General features: G+C 38.2%; 1 protein-coding gene across 6 annotated transcripts in view; it reads left to right on the top strand.

Annotated features, from left to right (window-relative positions):
* Positions 1-17,373: 17,373 nt before the first annotated feature.
* HS3ST5 (heparan sulfate-glucosamine 3-sulfotransferase 5) overlaps positions 17,374-18,589 on the top strand; it is a 192,542-nt gene continuing 191,326 nt past the window's right edge. For 3 of the 6 annotated variants that reach the window (XM_077782264.2, XM_021555514.4, XM_077782265.2), the window contains exon 1: positions 17,852-18,491. The gene's annotated coding sequence lies outside the window, so the exon portion shown is untranslated. The other 3 variants (XM_077782266.2, XM_077782267.2, XM_085575050.1) reach the window with 3 other exon arrangements.

Raw genomic sequence — 18,589 nt, 5'->3', positions numbered from 1 at the left:
CTATTTCAGTAATGATTTGCTACCGTAAGGCACAAATACTTTGGCATGTCTGCCTGGAGTGTGAGAAGGGCTGTGTCCCAGCCTGAATGGCAGCTACACCGTAATTCTCTGTGGACAGATTTAATTCCACCCATTGTCCTCAGCAGAGCCAAGATGGATACAAGATGTTATTGCCCTTTTAAGGTTTAGGACCAATACACAGACTTAGATCTATGGGATATCCATATTTCCTGTGTTCTGTATGAGGATGGCATTTAGGAAAAAAAGCCCCAAACTTTGTGTTCCAACCTAATTAATTTGGATATAAGAAATGTTTTGAGACAGTGAAACATATCATGATCTTTCTTTAAGGAACATGGAAAATAACCAGATTCCTGTAGAACATTGCTAATCACAACAATTACTTAACACCTCAGGACATTTTCATGATCTCAGAAATGACCAGGCCTAGCTAAATCACTGACAATAATAGGAAAGAGATTACAGCACCAGGAATGCAAGTTGGGCTAGGAAGAAGTAGCAACAGTCTTACAAAACCAAGTTGTCCCAAGATTATAGCAATCAGGTTGGATTGATCTCAGGAATTCTAGTCTCTTGAATCAGTGGCACCAACACTTCTACTTGTACATTGCTGGAAACAAAAGTTATTAATAATATTGTTTAACAAAGTCCTATCGCACATAAAAAAGGCCCTAACTAAACAAGATTCTGCTCTACTTTGATGTCAAGTGCTTCTTTTTTCTCTACTTGCTCTATCAGTCAAACAGAGTCTTTAGAGAACAATTCCCTGTCTTGGCAGTAGTTGGGTTAGGTATGAATTGGGCAAAGGTATTTTATGTGATAGAACTCATCTTTGATGCTTCAAAGCCGCAGAGTCATGAAGGAAGACTGTAACAGTTGTGTCTTTCTCTGTTGAGATTTTGAAAAGCTTCTGAAAATTAGGAGAGGAAACATAGCAAAAGAAATTATTTTTATTCAATGGCTTTAGATACATATTTAGTATTTTTGATAGCCATAATACTATCTTAATTTAAGTGTACATAAACTATATATGCAGCATATTTATACTTGGCACCAAGAAATCAATAATGGTATTTTTTAAATTAAAAATCTGCTGTAAAATTTAATTTTGGTGTGTGGACCTTTTATAAAGAACAGCTATTATTCAATTTACAAAGAGGAACATTTAATGCTGTAGTACTAAATATTATAAATATAATATATTGCAATAACCAAAATATTAGAAATTTTAATAAACAGTCAAGTTAAATATTCACCAAAATTATTACTTGCTATATTTTATTCAGGTAAAAATAAATTAAAACCCCCCCAGTGATTTAATATGAAGAATAAATCTTCTACATGTAAGTAGGTGGGTTTTTTCAGTTGCAGAACCATTTTGAAAGACTGACATTAAAGAATATTCTTAAATTTTACCCCACTGTAAATAAAACAGATTTTATTGCAAACTTTTCACTCAAGAATACATCCTTAAGCTACATATGTTTTTTATACTTAAAAAGTAAAAAAAGGTGATGCAGGAGTGTGACAGAACTTCATTTTTCTTAGTCATACTGCTAATGGAAACAAATAAAGGAAAAGAAAGAGAACTATACATTAATATATGCAATAGCAATGGATTAAGCTTTATTTACATAAGTTCTAGGATATTAGCATTTTTTTGCATTTCTGAAAACTGTAGACTGGAGCTCATCAAAAGTGTATTGGTTGTCCAGCTGTTTTTTTCGGACCATCCTAATATTTAGCTTTCCTAGCTTTTTCTAGACATTTATTATTTAAATCTCCTGTTTTCTTTTTTTTTTTTTTAATAAGGTATGAAAATGAAACAGCAATATGTCAGAATCCAACAAATAATATATTTCAAGTCCTTTCTATTTCATTCTCAACCCATATCATTAATATGACATGGGGTTTTGTGGATAAAAACCTGGACATCAGCCAACAGTGTGGGCTCACAGGTCAGAAGTACATCCTGGACTGCATCAAAAGAGGAGTGGCCAGCAGGTGGAGGGACAGAGAGGCTCTCCTCACCTACTCTACCCTTGTGAAACCCCACCTGGAATGCTGTCTACAGCTCTGGTGTCCCTTGCACAAGAAATGGACCTGTTAGAATCCAGAGGTAGCCACAAGGATGATCAGGGGGCTGGAGCACCTCTCCTGTAAAGACAGGCTGAGAGAGATGAGTTTGTTCAGCTCTGGAGAAGAGAAGGCTCTGGAGAGACCTCCAGTACCTTAAGAGGGCCTATAAAAAGGAGGGAGAGGGACTTTTTATACAGGCAGGTAGTAAGAGGACAAGGAGAAATGAATTTAAAGTGAAGGAGAGCAGGTTTAGATCAGGTGTTGAGAGGAAGTTCCTTAGCGTGAGCATGGTGAGACACTGGAACAGGTTGGGGATGCCCCACCTAGGGAAGCTGGGGATGCCCCATCTTTGGCAGGGTTCAAGGCCCAGAGAAGGGGGAGCAATCTCATCTAGTGAGTGCCCACAGCAAGAGGCTTGGAACTAGATAATCTTTAAGATCCCTTCCAACCCTATCCCTATTGTGTGATCCTGCAGTATGCACTCAGAATACAGTATTTACTGTGTAATGCACTATAGACAGGTCCTTGAGACATCCATTCTCAAAAACTCTTTACACATGACTATAAGGTGACTTTACATAAACAGAGATGTAAAACGGTGTATTGCTCTTAAAATAAAGTGGTTTAGATGAACACTTTTCAGTGGTTTTTGCTTAGCAGCATGATCTCATAGGGAGATTCTAAAAAAGGGGAAGGACTATAACAAATCATTTAGAACTACTACCCAAAGCAGAATTAGCTGCACCTAAAAAATTCCTGACAAATATTTCTCTGTGCACTTTGCCAAATTTCAAAGAAAGAGATTGACTAATCTTCACAAGAAATCTGTGTCCATATGTAACCACCATAACTACACCTTTTCTTTTATAGGCTGTAAGCCTTACAAAGGGATAGTTCCTTGCAGAAGAGAAAAAGAAAAGGAAAATTGTCTTTTGAAAATGTGCGTTTAGGAGAATGAAAAGCAATAGCCCAGATGCTCTCTGCTGTGGATTTCATCAGGAAGAAAAGTGTTTTCTTCTGAACAGCCAAGATATACACTCAGTGAGGGGAAAATTTTATATTCTGAATTCTCCCAGAAATACTATCCTTAAAATAGATCATGTTTATGTTAAACATCTCCTTTTCTACATCTCAAATTTACTAACTTCCTAGCTATATGTACATATGCGTACATATGTATGTGCACACACACACACACACATAAACACCTTCCAATCCACAAATATTTTAACTTTGTGAAAGAACATTACTCTTGCTGTGTGCCAGCTGCATTGGTGTCTTTTTTTACTTTGTTGCCAGGACTATTAGAATGAAATTGTCTCCACTTTTGATCTCATATTATAAAGATTCCTGAATCTCAGACAACTCAAGGCATTATGATATACTCCTCATACACTGTTAAAGCGGACATAGAGAGCAGAGTTCTCTGTACAGCATAAGTAAAGATTTATAGACATGCTGAAAGAACACTTTCCCTGCTGCCTTCTTAAAATAATTATGACTTTCCATGAATCTCTTTATAAATCAAGTGTAGAATGACAAAAGTGTAAGGAAGTAAGCCACAAAAATACCATTTGCAATAAGCTTGAGTGGACTTATTTAAGCAGCATATCACTTTGTTGACGAAAACTATATATAATTATTTCAAGAAAACATACATGCCATAATATGAAAAATAAGAATTCATTGTGCCTGTCACTATGTTTCAAAAGCTCACTTTCTGCCTTGATTTTTGTGTTACTAAAATACTTTCATATGATGGTACTAAATATTAAAGGAATCAACAGATACATACTGAGAGACACATACAAGGATGCTATATGACGCAAAATAAACATAATAGATTGACAGTTTCTAACAGTCATGAAGAAATACTATTATTTATAATTAAAGTAAACACCCTTGAAATTTTACTGAATTCAGGTTGCAAGAGAAAACTCTGATTTGTTTCATCTAGCAGCAGCAGCAGCTACCTGGCCTTATTAATAGGTTGGGTCTGGTATCTGCTGTGTGTTCAAGGGTGACTTTCCATGCCACCATTTCTGCCTTAGCTTCATATATATCGCAGTAGCAGTACACGCTGTTGAATTAATACCCTTCATTCTTGTGCTGATTACACAGAATAAACCTGTTCAGTATTAGTTGTTAACTTGTCAAGAAATGGTGGGGACAAAACCACGCTTCTGTTACATGGATCGCAAATGCAGAATTTTGCTCCCAGGTGCTCTCCGGCAGCCTCTCGCAGCTGAGGAGTGGTTTGTCAGGCTGTAAAACCATGCTCACATCTGGCTGCTCAAGTGCCTCAGCTCACTTCCTCAGCCCTCACCCTGCTGGCAGGGTTTCCTCTCAGCCTCACAAGCACAGGACAACAAACACAACCCTCTCATAACAGGGTTTTTCCGTTCAGTGCAGAGCACCCCACTGTTCAGGGTAGGGTTAGGTGTCATCAGGAACCCTTTCAAATGAGCTGTCTTCATTCACAGACACCCATAACTGACTACTTCCCTCAGCACTCACATCTCCCTGTCTGTGTGGCTTCACAGAGGTGGGTAGGCTGGGTTATCCCAATCTCCTTGGGTTCAAAACCTCCATTTTTCTGACCTTCAAACACTGGCTTGACCGCAAATTCTGTCTGTGGTTTCAAGGCATGAATCTGATCCCTGCATTTTAGAGATTGCTAAGGCCATTCAGACATACTCCTGCTGTTATGTAGTAGTACATTCACTTTAATATACTCAGATCCAGTAAAAATCATTAAATGTAGGCACTAAAAGATGATGTGGACACACAAAAGTGAATAAGAACAAGTGATCTAAAGGATTTGTGTTATTAAATTGCATTAAGCCAAAATATACCAATTTGTGTGATGACTTAAAGTTATAACATAAATCCAAAGGATTTCTGAACTACAGAGGGTCAGCACTCAAAACACAGTTCTTATAGAAAACATGAATGACAAAGCACTTTAAATATAGGACCCTGAACAGTAAAATAGAAGTAGGTTGTTTTCTGCAAAGAAAGTGAAATAACTGCCAGAAGAAAACAAGGGCTCTAGACCTATTAAATTGCTTTATTTTTGCTAAGCCAAACCTTCCACACTCTGATAAAGTTCTGTGCCAGTAGATCTTGATGGATAGTAAAGCTTTCTAACAGCTTGATTTTTTTGAGAAGAGGTAATTTTATTCTCTAAAATAAAGCATTTCAAGTGTTTGTGTACTTGCAAGATAGGCATCCAGCTAGTACTTTAAATCCTGTGTAAGCTTGTGCATGCAGGGAGTAAAAAAAAAGTATTTAAATGACACCTAGTTTGCAAATGTTGTCATGTTAGCTTCAGTTTCATTTAAGCTAACTAGTGTGTGAAGTAGTAGTGCCCTATAAACCTTGCAATTATGAGAGTCTTTAAACAAGACAAAGCAGAGGGAAGAAACATGATGGAAAAGAATATGCTTTCAGATGCAAACAAGGCTGTTAGCAAGACCTGTGAACACATCTGTTTAGATTAAGGCAGCAATGAAAGTTGGGCTCTTATGTTTGTAAGTACAGCTGCTCCTCCCTTATCAGTGAAGCAAAATATATAATAGCTAGAAATAAACTCCTGAAAAAATAATACAAAACTCCTGAATCTGGGGCAAAATTTTTCCATATAAAGAATAGATTAATAATGCTCCGTGCATACTATGGAAATTTCACTCTGCAACAAAATGGCCTAAGAGGATTGTAGACTCAGTGGCTCCTCAGAAACTCACTAAGCCACAGGTAGGTGTGTTTCCTGAAGTCCAAGTGCCCTTTACAAAAACCTTTGCATAGGTAAAGAAGAAAACTAACCAACCATGCAAGAACCAATTTTGTTTTCTTATTCCTTGACATATAAAGAATAGCAAGGAAAAAATTTGAAACATATTGAAATTCTGTCATGCAGAGGTATATAGACAGAAGATAAGGAGGACATTTAGTTTATTTGGTGGTTTTTTTTTAATACTGCATTTATTTCAAAGTTCATTGAGATTAAGCTTTGTTGCATTATGTATGGTAATTTCCACTTCCAGTTGGACATAACCACAATAAAAATTATGCCATGATTAATGAAATCAAATAAGAAAATGTTATATGTAACACTACTAACTGTGCTTTAACTATTGAAATCTTCCTTATATTTTGACTTTATTTCTACTTGGCTTGCTGATAAAAGATAGTTATCATATATATGTAACTGCATATAGCATGGAAAAACTGTGCTTTCATTTTCTATACTTTATTAATATGAGCCTGTTTTTTTTACTGAATGAGCAATGCTAATGGCTGTCACTTTTCTTTACAACAAGTAACATCGGAAATTATGAAGTTTCATAGTGAGCATCCAGAAAAGAATTAAAATAAGCAAGGCTAAATTCATGTCCATTTTATTTTCATCAAATTCAGTGAAGACTTGATATGTTTTACTATGTGTTTAAAAATGTGTGAATATTCTATATTCAAATTGAGAACAATGAACAGTCTAGATTTATTATCAACAAAATATCATTAATACATTATATTATTAGAAAATATTATTAGAAAATATTAGGTATGGATATTCCAGTACACCAATCTCTAATTTGTAATGACAGCAAAAACTTAAATCCTACGGGATAGAAGGAAAGCTCAAGAAAAAGTCTTTATATAATTTTTCCACCTTTTAGAAGAAAAAAAAGTTCTCAATGTTTTCAAATACCAGAGAAGCTTCTTTCAAAATGTAGGCTCCTTTAACACTTTTTTCCACAGTATGTTGTCTGTTGCTCTTCATATTATATTCTCAATTATATTCTGCATGGCTTTTGTGCAATTAAATGTTTTACTCTGGATGCTCACGTAGAAAATATTCACATTTTAATGGGAAGCACTGTGCAGGTGAAAAAGAAAAGACCTATTTGTCATCCTTCATTATGTCAATTCACTATAATAAATTAACAGGGAAGAAATATTCTCTATATTTTCACAGCACATTCTATAGCTCTTCCCTTTCAGAGTGTTAAGAGACCAATCTTTGTATGAAAATAGTGCAGGAGTACTTAAAACACTTTGCAATCTGGTGTCTGAATTTCTTTCTTGTAAACTCTGTTTGGCACTGGATTAATATCTAATTTTGCTTTGACACTAATAAGCAAAACTTATGCCTGCTAAAAGGCTTATTTAGGCTGCATATGAGAACATTTGTTTCTGTGTAGGAAATGTATATATATAAAGCTAAAAAAGAAAGCTTGGGCTGTGGAAAAAAGACAACATTTGAAGATTTGGTAATGCTGGCAGCTCACACAGCTATGTACAAAAGAAATTATTCAAAGTACATGAAGGTTTTAATAATCCATCTCAAACTCCATTCAATATATATAAACAGTCACAAATGAAATACAGATATATGAATTATGTTGACAGAAAACATAATGGAAACAGGTAGGAAACAACATATACCCTTTATCATATGAAAAGTGTATTCTGGGATGCATAATTAACTGGGAAAAAGATCTTTTGTGAACATTATATAATCACTATCCACCCTAGTAATCCTGCTCACCGGACTTCAGAGAATATTTACGATGTTATCGCATACTGTAGACCAATTCTTGGACCTAGTTCTATGACTTTATTATTATTATTATTATTCTTTGTGTCACCACTCTTTTAAAGCTCTTCAAAACAAAACAAGAGTCAACTGATCTTTTTGTTAAATGTCTGTGGAAATTAATCCTTTCCTGGACTACTATCTATGTTTTATGATAAGACATATTTTGATTTGGTCACTTTTTCCAAAGTGTCTTACCTATCACTGCTAATTGATTTTTATTCCAATTCAACCAGAGAAAATCACCCTGAGATTTCAGTGAAAAACTTGGGGTCACCTAACTTGTTGAAAAGTTCAGCTCAAAAGGTGAGTTTTTGAGAAAGCTACAGTCATTCACAGACAGAACACTAGAAAGTATCACCTTGATTTCATAAAATACCACATATCATTAAGCATTTACCTATTCTAGCATCCAAATAGTAGTTTTGTATGAATATTTAAGCAGCCACAAATAGATTTGGTGATTTATTTGTTGGGGTTTTTTTCAAGCAGATGAATGGCAATAAAAAAAATGTGACAACCATTCCTTCTCTCCTAAAGAATTATTATGAGATTTTTTTTACTCATCCATGTATTTATTTGACAAGATAACATTTTTTCCCCCAGATGTTGTAGTGGATTTTTCTATTAAGACATTGGCTAGATATATTTGATATTGTACCACATGACGTATTATTAATATATCTGGAAAAAAGGATTACAATTAAGATAGAAATTGTAAAATTGGTAAAGATGCATTTTTCAGGGAGAGCAGCACACAAAGGTTTCAGAAAATATTATCAAAAATATTATCAAGTTGAGTTCTGCAGAATGCACTCCAGGAACTCATCTGGTTTATTGCTTTCAATCAGGCACAGGTTTAGATCCATAGTGATAAACCATGTATATGGAAGGTAGGACAGAGGAGATCAGAAATGAATACCAAAGGATGTAGATGAACAGATATAGGAGTAGATTGAAATGCAAGGTCATGCACATGGAGCTAATAATAAAAAAGTTCTCTGGTATGCTGGAGGCTTATCAGAAGGAAATGTTTTGTAGAAATGGGATGTGACAGTCAGTTTCTCAATTAATGAACTGACAGTGTGATGCAGCATAAAAATCTCAAACAAAAACTGAAAAATTGTTGCAAAAGGTGAATCTGTCAGAAACAGGCAAGCACAGGTATCATTGTGCTAGGCTCTGGTTAAACCTTGACTGCAATCCAGCATTGAGATTTCTAGTCAGGAAGGTAACCTTGAGAAAGAAAATGTAGAGACATGGTTATGGAGGAAAACAGGAAAAAAGGATCAGTTTTAAAGATGACCCTGAAAATGGTTTTCTGGTATAAAAATACGTAGAAAAATGAAGCAGACAGGGAGGTGATTGAGCTCCATAAATACGTCTGTGAATAAAGAAGAAAGAGCTCATTAAATCATAATACTGAAACAGAGAACATTCTAGGTGGACATAAATGTGCTGAAGTGGAAATTGAAAAGGCTTCTAGCCATTACACCAAGCAAAATTTAGTGTTTTTTCCAGTTATATTACATAGGAAGAAAGTTTTTGAAAGAGGTATTTGTAGTCTCTTATGAATGGGATTATTTGGTAAATGCTTGAGCAAGGGGGAAATGAGATCTATGGCACATGTCCCTTCCACTTTCACCAACACGATTTCAGGTGCATCAGTTCACCTAAGTGACTCTCAAAGTGTAATAAATGGTTCCATAATACCTAAGTATATTGAGACTTAACCCATGTATTTATTCATGTATGTCTCATAAAAAAATTGAACAAAAGGAAAAGTCAGATTACCAAAGCTGGACCTGAAAGACTAAAATTAATTTGTACATCAGCTTCTAAATATGGAATCTAGAAGGACTTTGATCACTTTATATGATGTCACTTGCAATACAGTTGCCACTTATCTTTCTCTAGTTTTGCCAGCTACAATGCAAATTTACTAAGCATGTGATTATAAGTGTTTAGATTTATTCCCAAAAGAATCTGTTAAATATGTCACTAAATGTAAACAGTCATGCTCACACGCAGTACTTGAAATATGTTATTCAACACATACTTGCATATATTTACTGGGTTTTTTTCCCAAAAACGTAGGGTCTGAGTTAAAGAAATTCAGCTGTTTCCACTGTCCAAAGCTTGTTGTGGATCAACAGTTCAAGGAGGAAAGCACATCAGCAAGGAGAAAGTGCCAAAATGTGCATGATGCATTTTCTGAATTCTATGGAGAAGAGCAGAGGCCTCATCTCTGCAGCACCTCTCTGCTGTGAATGAGATGTGTGGATTCAAGCAGGCACCTGGATCAGTCAAAGTTCAGAGTAGCAGTCTGTAGTATGGCTTCAAAAGAAATGGTAGCTTAGAAAACTGCTGATGATTAAAGACATGGTAAAAAAACTTTATTCTCCACAAGCCTGACCTTAACTAACCTGGTTTTGGATTACAGATTAATCAGATGTTTTTTTACCTAGCAAAGCGATTCCTTGCCAAAAAAATCTTAACCAAAAAGATATCAATTCAGAGGAAATAGTGACTGGGTGATTTTTGCAAATAGAAGTTCCCACATGTGGGTTTTAGCAAAGAAATTGACACCCTTCCCCACTTCCTATTTCAATCAATCCTTGTTAAGGTAAAGGGATTTGGTAACCAGGTTCCTTCAAAAATGGATATGAAAATTAGTGTAATATTTTATGTGGCATTGCAATCCCCTGAAGACATAATTTAGCAAGAAAATTTTCTTATTGTGGACAATAAATAAAGAAATTGACAATTTTACTTTTTCTTAAATGCTTGTTCCAAACCAGAAAATGGGAAAGGTTATCCTGGCATTGATGTTGTTAGAAAATGTCAAAAGAGAAGGAAATGGTTCCAGCCCCCACCAATTCTGAGCAATTTCCCTCTTCTCTAGCTCTGCTTGGATCCCTTTTCCTCCTATAAGTGCAATATCTTAAATGTTCAAAAAAAAATGAGATCACAGAACCGAAAGGGAAGTAGGCTGTCAATTTCAAAGCTGGAAAATTTACAGGCACTTAGACAGTAGACAAACTTTTTCAGTTTGGCTCAAAAATAAATGTTCAGCAAACTTTTCAGTAACAGATTATTCTGGGATTTAGAGTTTCACTATACTTGAAGAACCTACACTCAGTTATTACCTCAGTCTAAACATAAGTGGGTTCCAGGGTAGCTTGCCCACAGATTGTGAAAATATATATTTTTTTTTTTCTTCAGGACCTCTCATCATCACCTCTAGGAACCAAGTGGGATGAGTTTTATAAAAATGCTGTCATCTTCATTCTCACTGCCTTTTATTACTATTACTATTTTTAGCACATATACAGTGAAAGAAGTTTCAGTATGCATTTCAATTAATGTTGCATTCTTAAATCATTTGAATTGTGACATGAAATTCAGGATATCATTTCTCTAGCCCCTTGCAGTGCTAGAAAATTCTATTGGTAAGCTAGAAAATTCACCAAAATTAGCTCATCACCTACTTCTCAAAAGTTATGAATGTTTGGGTTTGTAATGCCCTACTTCAAAGTCTGTGCCTCATTTGTAGAAATGCTCCCTTCTCAGCTGAAGCAAGCACACAGTAACCTTTCAAAGAGTAAAATGAAAATTTCTAGATAATTTACATTTACACTCAAAAGTGGTGGGCATTCATTCTTTAATTGGTTATGTCTCAGTTTCATCTCCACATTTGGAATGGTTGAAGTGCTGTAAAGTGAATAATTGTCAGGTGTCATATTGACTGGTTTCACAGAAAATCTTCTGAAAATGCAATTAATAAATTTTCTCAATAGAGTTTAAATAAATTGTCTGAAAGTGTCTGACTTGCCCAAATGCCAATGAAAATAAAATAAAGCATTATACACCGGCTTAGCCATTAAGCAGGACTCATCTTTTGCAGTGTTATCCAGTGTGGACAAAAGATGAAACAGTATATGCTTTCACAGTTTTAAACTGTGTTACAACGTATATCCACAAATAGGGAAGAAGTTGAGTAGAGTTAGCAAAGGCAATCTTAGCTCTAATGTTGCCTAATACATGACTGCAGCATTTTACTGCAATAAGAATTAAGGAGTTCCATTATTTACTTTCATTTTCCTTCTTCTCTTTCTCTTATTTTCAATTTACTGCATCTTTTCTATTCTTCAAAGAAGAATGAACACAATGAACACAAGTATCTCAAAAAGTGGCCTTATACCAACGAGATTCATCGTCGAGATTGGGAAGTTAGACCTGCAGGGTATTTCTGCATGTAGAGCTCTGTCAGGCCTGACAATGGCAACAGATGGTCACCTCTTGTGTGGAGCTGCACCAGAGGAGAGTGAGGGGCACACTTTGCCAACAGGTTTCACAGATAAGTATTGATAACAGTGAAATGCTGAGGTTTGGGATGGTTGGTTCATTTCCAAGATCTGCATGGCAGTATGCTTCAGTACTACAGACTTTTCTGTCTCTTTTCCTGCTTTTATGTCTTATTTCAGTTCTCTCTCTCTCCCCCACTTCTGTGACTTCATTCACATCTTCACTGGCTTTTTTCCACCTGACTTTTCACTTAGCCAGCTACGGTCTTCAGTATTTTTATTTCTTCTTTTTCCTTGTCAGCATATCCAAACTTTTAAGCTTCTCACATAGTTTTGCCATCTGACTGCCACACAGGCAGATCCCTTGTCTCTTCCTATGCTCCCTTTCTGCACCTAGCAGTCATCTGAATTTAGTCTCTTCCTTACCACTTCCTCACAGGTCTCAGAACTTTCTCCCATAATTTTTACCATTGAAATCCCTGCCACTTCATCCTTGCCAGCTTCCCAGTCACAAGAAATGCAGGGAAGACTTCTTGCACTCCAGCAACACTGAAACAGCCTACTTTTCAGTGCATCTTGGGCTCTAAACAAAATTAAGAGCAGAGGAAAAACAGACCCTCTTGGTGAAGAGCAACAAGATTGGGGGAGAAAATTCCAGGCTATTTCTGAATGTATCTGGGTGGAGAACAATTAAACATATGCATTAATTGCATAACCCTAACAAACCACTATTTTACTTGTGTCGCCTAAGCTTCCAAATGTTCATGAACTGGAAAAATGTAAATGAATTTTCATGGAGATGCCAAATCATACTCAACTAAATCCTGCCAACTGTACTTCTCTTCTCCATTACCTGAAGGTGCTAGAGTTCTTAAAAAATAGGACTTAAAATGAATATATTAGCAAGAAATGTAAGAAAATATTGTTCCTCAATCTCATTCTCAGGTGTAGCTGAGCCATTTTGATTGGGTAGGCTAAAAACATGCAGCCTGAGACAGAACTTCAGCACTCAGAATTTCAGGTTCAATCACTGAAGCTTAGCAAACTTCTAGTAAGCTGAAAAAAGTGTAAGTGTCAGGAAGAAACATGGAATGGACAGTAAAATACTTGAGAATTATTCCTGTTATGTGCAAACCTCAGCTATTTTGTCAATGCTTACCTGAATGGAAAACAAGAGTCAGTAGGCCTTGTATGTTAGTTTTTCACTGAACAAAGTAGAGAAAACATCATAAACCTCTGTGAAAATGATGACAAGTATGGGTGCCCAATGACCAAATAGCTCTGCATATATCCATAGATCTTCCATCAAAATTAATGTTATGTCTTTGCATATAATCTTTTTTTCTTCCTAAATGGAATCATGCATGGACATTTGAAGGCAGAATTTAATTCTAAGCCTAGTACCTTTGAAATTTTTTCCCCCAAAATGAAAGTCTCTCCTTAACATGCTAGTCACGTTCCCCTACGATTTTAAATAAGCTTCCTCTCAGCCTATTATTGTTTAGTATGTTTTCCTATATATTCAGAAAGAGCTGTCAAAACTCTCAGGTGCTGAAGATAAGCCTGCAAAGCAGAGCTTCCACAAAATAAAGAAGGATATTGTATAAATTCTTAAATATATCAAGGTTAGATTACCTTTGTTGCTTTGTATATCTAAGATTTGAATTGATTTTTCCGGTATGAAAACAAAGGGAGGAAGGGAGTTCTGATGTAATGCTTTGCAGAAACCAGAAAAGTCAATAATATGCAGACAGGTCAAACATATAGTATTTACTGATTCAGTGAAGCATGTTTTTAATGGTTTATGAAGGCAAATTCCAACTTAATAGATGTACATTGGTTATAAGTTTTAAGAAATCTATGATTTTAATGCACAAGTTTATATAATCTTATGAGATTCTTAAAAACTTTAAGTTTTTTAAAAGTTCTTCATGTTTTTTTTCCAAAAAGTAAGTCAGCTTGCCCTAAATTAAAAAAAAAGAGTTGACATATGAGACACTTCCCATAGAACAGAATGCAAATTTTTAAATTTGGGAGACAATTACATAAAACATACATTTATTACAGACTAAATGTTCAAAAAGTAAAGAAACACTCTAGTCCAATTCCCAGAACTATTAGATAAACTTTAATTTTAAACTAAAAATCTTGGATCCATAGTGTTATATATAGAAGAGTAGACATGCTATACCAATCTGCACATTTTCTCTGACATTTTGACTTTCATAGAAAATCTTGTTGAGTGTCAAAACCTCAGTTGGTTTCAAGTTGTTAATGAGATTGCAAACCAGTGCAACCATAGAGCAAGTGTAATAAAGGCTGGGCATTTTAGTCTTGCCATTTTTATCTAATCTAATTTTGCAGAGAACAAGTTTTGCTTGTTATTTATTATCCATGTCCGTTTGTAATAAATGGTACATACTTCTTCAAGTTAGAGCACTGAAAATGAATACAATAAAGGTGTTGGATAATAGGCTTTGTAGCAGAAAAATATACAAAAGAAACAAACAGAACTTTATTAAAGAATAGAGGTCTCAATTTTCTATTTCCTTAAAATTCTGGCTACTGAATACCTGTTACTTTTATATCACATGAAAGTTGGGAATTTAGGATAGACAGAAACTTCACAGTTTTACATCTGCTAATGCCAATGTGATTATCCTACACAACATATGAAAAGATGGACTAGTGTGTGTGATACGTTATACCTCTCCCCTGCTACAGTAGATGGCTCTTAAGTAAGGAGAAAATACTGGATTTAGTGATGACAACAGAGAAAAAAAGCTAACAGCTAGAATATACCTGATTTCAATCATTTGACATATCTACAGTAGCAATAATAATTCATTATTTTTGGGGCTATTTATGACTACTTTTGCTGCAACAGGTGGAAATATAGCCTAAATCTGACACTATGGTGTACGTTTCCATTTCCTTCCCATCTGCTCTTAAAGCCAGAAGTTTCACACACTCAAAACTTTATGCTAATGTAGCAGTCACTTCTTAATTTTACTACTGATCTTAATGAAAATGGGATCAACAGTACATTTTCATGAATTAAATAAAGAGCCTTGGGCCTTTCTCTCTTGGGCTAGGATAAAATGGTGCCAGCTGACTATGTCTGAGGAGCTTGTTAAGGTGACAAAAAATACACCACTAAAACTTTCCTCAAGAGGTTGAGTCCTATGAACTTAGATCTTTTATCATTTCCCAGAATCTCATGTTTAGTGTATTTGAGAGGACTTTTCCTAAACCACAGCGATTTAGAAACAATGTGCCGAGGTCTTGAGAAGATGTAGGTATTATTGTACACTCTGCATTTCTAATGAACAGTAGGAAGTGTTTTGCAGCACAGCCTGATCATGGCAAAAGGAATAAAGGAATAAAGGTCTTCTTTCCTGCTACCTCCTCCACATGAAATTGCGCTTGCTTGCAGGCCCAGCTACCTCTGTAACACACCAGCTTCTTGAATTCAATCTTGTCACCCAGCTGGCCCTTCTCCCCATTCCCACCACATTTCCCATTCTTTTTCCCCAGGTCCTCACATGATCAATCATCCATTTTGCATATACTATCTATCCTCCACTCCCAGAGACATAGCTTGATTTAGCAGTGACAAATTCAACCTCTCTGAATGCAGACTTTCCAAAATAAATATTTGGGCTGTTAGGACCACAGCCTAATGTCCTACACAAAAAAAAGAGAAACACAGAAAACATTATATACTTTTATTTTTTTTTTACAGATGTATTTCTACTACCTAAATTGTTTGTGTGAAAAATAAGGTGCAAGGTATAACTTTCATATTCTTTCTGTATCAGTGATTCTATGACTTCTTCTCCAAGTGGTAGCACTTTTTTATAGCACTCAGCAGGATGCTGAGAGCTGTGTTTTTAGCTTTGCCTCTTTTTATTCTAATTTTTCAATGATTTTGAAATACATTATTTATATAATTGTTATATATAGAGCATGTATACATGCACATTTATGTATTAATATATAGCTTCACACAGAACATTTTTGATTAAAGGGGATATATGTGTCTATGTATTTAAAACACATGAAAGGGAGAAAAAGGCCCTATATATCGTCCTTTCATGTTTTTATTTTGATTACATAGGGTTTTGCTTGGTTTCTCTCTGTAAAGAGAACTAGAACTAAAACTTTGAATTCTAGACAGTGTAAGTAGTATTTAATTCAGTGGTGAAGGTAAAATTGTCCAAAATCCTTCTTATAAAATAAGAATTTTTAATATGCCTCTGTCCACCTTTATGCATATTGCCTTAAGCATAGTTTTTGCCCATAAAATGGACACAAAGTAGCTAAAAACTCACAGTATTATTTATTTCTCATATTTTTTATTGTTGATACTCTATTTTTAATTGCAGCATAGGAGAGGAGAGTTTACTGTGAAAAGAAAATGGCTTGTCTTTAAGATGTAAGAATTTATCCGTGTGCTATTGTTGCCTGCCAACAATGAGCTAAAGAGGTTAATGGATCATAGGTCTGGCAAACAGCCACGCTGCCTCTGGCTCCATACATTTAACTGCATAATCTGGGTTAAGATTTGGTGCTATTTTTTAAATCAGGGCACGAACCGTTGATAAATAAAAAGTGGGTTTTATCTAGTATTTTTTTAATTTTTTTTTTTTTTTAATTTTTTTTTTTTTTTGCTCCCGAAAACAGAGCCACTTATCACTGGTCTCGAATGGCACGGCAGGAGGAGCGGGGGGAAGCGGGCTGGGGCCTCGCTCGCTCCCCGCCGCGCTGTGCCCCAGGATAGGGCGCTGCCCCGTTAGCAGCCGCCGGGCACTGCCCTCGCATTCCTCCGGCCGGGAATCAGCGCCTGCTCCCCCTCTCCCCGGGCTGCCAAAGTCGAGGGCCCAAAACCCCAGAGGAGTACTCTTATGGGTCCTCTACACACAGGAAACTCCTTTTGGAGCTCCGAAACCACCACCTGAAGCCCCCTTTCCATTAAAGGAGTGGGGTATGGGGGGTGTGATTGGATTTTGCTTTGTTTTTGTTGTTTTTTTTTTTTTTTAAAGAAAGAGAGATCACAAAAAAAAAAAAGTAGATAGCTCCCCCTCTCCCATCTTGCATGTTCCTTGGGCACACTGTTGGAGGAGCCAGGTAGCAGTGGCAGCGTTATAATGCAAATCACTAAGCGAGCAACTTTAAATGCTGTTGTGGCTATTTTTGATTTCTCTCCCAAGAACAAGCTTTTTTTAGTGTGCGTGTTGTTTCCCCCCCACTCCTTTCCATTCGATTCCTCTAATCATGCCCTCCCTCCCTTCTCTGCTTGCTCCCCCCTCCTCTCCCAAACATCCAGCAGTCATGATGCACCGTCCTCGGTCCTCTCCAGTGGGTCACTCCGCCCGGGCGGGAGGTGAGCAGCCGGGCGAGGGAGCGGCGTTTGCAGGGATGCGCCGGGGCACCGCTGCCCGGCAGAGGCGGGCCCTCACCGCTGCTGCTTCATTCCTCCGCCGTCTCTTCAGGGTGCCGCCGGCAGCTCTTGGGAGCAGCCGACTTCCCCTCTGCGCCCCTCGCTTCTCCCCCTCCAGCTGCGTCCCGGCGGCCGCAGGCTGCCAGCGCCACCCCAATGCCGGCGGGAGCCCGGCCGCTTCCCGCGGAGAAGCCAGCGCCGGCGGAGGGCCCTGCCCAGCTCTTCGCTCGGCCGCAGGGCGAGCCGACAGCACCTGGCCGCGTTGCCTGCCTTAGCGGACTGGGGGAGAGAGAGGGAGGGAAGGAGAAGAAAAAGGGTGGGAAGGAAGGAGGGAGGGAAAGAGGGAGGCTCCTCTGTGCGCGGGGAGCGGCTCTGGCTCTCAGCTGGGCGCTCCCGGCAGCGGCAGCTTCTGCCGTGCTGCACCGCGGGCGGTGACGGCTCCCGGCGCGGCAGGAGCGCGCCGCTGCCGCGGGACCGCAGCTTAGGGCGGGGGGCTCAAACCTCGGCCGGGAAGTAGAGACAGAGTTTTCTTTTCTTTTTTTTTTTTTTTTTTTTTTCCTACTGTTTGGGCTTTTTAATTACCTTTATTTTTTTAATCCCTCCCCCCGCTTCCCCCATTCACCCGGCGGTGCGTGTGGCAGCGGGGAGGATGCGCGCCTCCCCCAAGCCGTTCTCCGGCAGCTCCCGCCGCGGCTGCGGGGCGCTGGGGGCCGCGGGGCCGGGGGCGCGCTGGGCCGCACCTGGTGCCACCACCATGCGCGGGCTGCGCCCCCTGATCTCCCCCACCGCTTCCCGCCCCCCTCCTGTGCCTGAGTCTCCCTTCGCTTGTGTCCAGCATCGCGCACACACGCACACGCCGTCACGCACGGAGGCACTCACTCACTGACTGCCGAGCTGCCCAGGCTGCCGAACAGCACAGCGCTGCGTCGCGCAGCCCGCCTGGAGCCCCCTCCCTCCCTCCTCCCTCCCTCCTTCAATCCCTCCCTCCCTCTCTCCTCCTCCTCCCTCGCTCCCGCCCGCCCGCCGCTCTGAAGGATGCCCGGTAAGTAGCGACGAGGACCGGCACCTCTGCCGGTGCGTGATGTGAGGGTTAGGGACTGCTGATACTGCTGCCGCCCGCCGGGGGGGCGCAGGGCGGGG

The sequence above is a fragment of the Lonchura striata genome, chromosome 3 (assembly GCF_050655825.1).
Source record: "Lonchura striata isolate lonStrDom1 chromosome 3, ASM5065582v1, whole genome shotgun sequence".
In the NCBI taxonomy this organism is placed as follows: domain Eukaryota; kingdom Metazoa; phylum Chordata; class Aves; order Passeriformes; family Estrildidae; genus Lonchura; species Lonchura striata.
The sequence above is the reverse complement of the archived record's forward strand: the minus strand, read 5'-3'. Positions and strand labels throughout refer to the sequence as shown.